This window comes from Arachis ipaensis, chromosome B8 (genome assembly GCF_059453495.1).
Source record: "Arachis ipaensis isolate K30076 ecotype BB chromosome B8, ASM5945349v1, whole genome shotgun sequence".
Taxonomy (NCBI): domain Eukaryota; kingdom Viridiplantae; phylum Streptophyta; class Magnoliopsida; order Fabales; family Fabaceae; genus Arachis; species Arachis ipaensis.
The window spans coordinates 61,657,472-61,658,620 of NC_142443.1; the positions used below are offsets into that span (position 1 = coordinate 61,657,472).

At 39.8% G+C, this 1,149-nt stretch overlaps 1 non-coding gene across 1 annotated transcript; it reads right to left on the reverse strand.

Annotated features, from left to right (window-relative positions):
- Positions 1 to 495: 495 nt before the first annotated feature.
- On the reverse strand, positions 496 to 603 carry LOC148548299 (small nucleolar RNA R71). The gene has a single exon (XR_015897577.1). It is a non-coding gene; the product is annotated as a small nucleolar RNA R71 (small nucleolar RNA).
- Between the last annotated feature and the right edge of the window lie 546 nt (positions 604 to 1,149).

Sequence of the window (1,149 nt, forward strand, 5' to 3'; positions counted from 1 at the left end):
GATCCAGAACCTGAAAGGACTCTGAAGAGAAAATTAAGAGAAGCTAAATTACAACAATCCAGAGATAACCTTTCAGAAATTTTTGAACAGGAAAAGGAGATGGCAGCCAAAAATAATAATAATGCAAAGAGAATGCTTGGTGACTTTACTGCACCTAATTCCAATTTACATGGAAGAAGCATCTCCATTCCTGCCATTGGAGCAAACAACTTTGAGCTGAAACCTCAGCTAGTTTCTCTGATGCAGCAGAACTGCAAGTTTCATGGACTTCCATCTGAAGATCCTTTTCAGTTCTTAACTAAATTCTTGCAGATCTGTGATACTGTTAAGACTAATGGAGTAGATCCTGAAGTCTACAGGCTCATGCTTTTCCCATTTGCTGTAAGAGACAGAGCTAGAATATGGTTGGACTCTCAACCTAAAGATAGCCTGAACTCTTGGGATAAGCTGGTCACGGCTTTCTTAGCCAAGTTCTTTCCTCCTCAAAAGCTGAGCAAGCTTAGAGTGGATGTTCAAACCTTCAAACAAAAAGATGGTGAATCCCTCTATGAAGCTTGGGAAAGATACAAGCAGCTGACCAAAAAGTGTCCTTCTGACATGCTTTCAGAATGGACCATCCTGGATATATTCTATGATGGTTTGTCTGAGTTATCAAAGATGTCATTGGATACTTCTGCAGGTGGATCCATTCACCTAAAGAAAACGCCTGCAGAAGCTCAAGAACTCATTGACATGGTTGCTAATAACCAGTTTTTGTACACTTCTGAGAGAAATCATGTGAGTAATGGGACGCCTATGAAGAAGGGAGTTCTTGAAATTGATACTCTGAATGCCATATTGGCTCAGAATAAAATATTGACTCAGCAAGTCAATATGATTTCTCAGAGTCTGAATGGAATGCAAGCTGCATCCAACAGTACTCAAGAGGCTTCTTATGCAGAAGAAGCTTATGATCCTGAGAACCCTGCAATAGCAGAGGTAAATTATTTAGGTGAACCTTATGGAAACACCTATAACTCATCATGGAGAAATCATCCAAATTTCTCATGGAAGGATCAAAAGCCTCAACAAGGCTTTAATAATGGTGGAAGAAACAGGTTTAGCAATAATAAACCTTTTCCATCATCCACTCAGCAACAGACAGAGGAC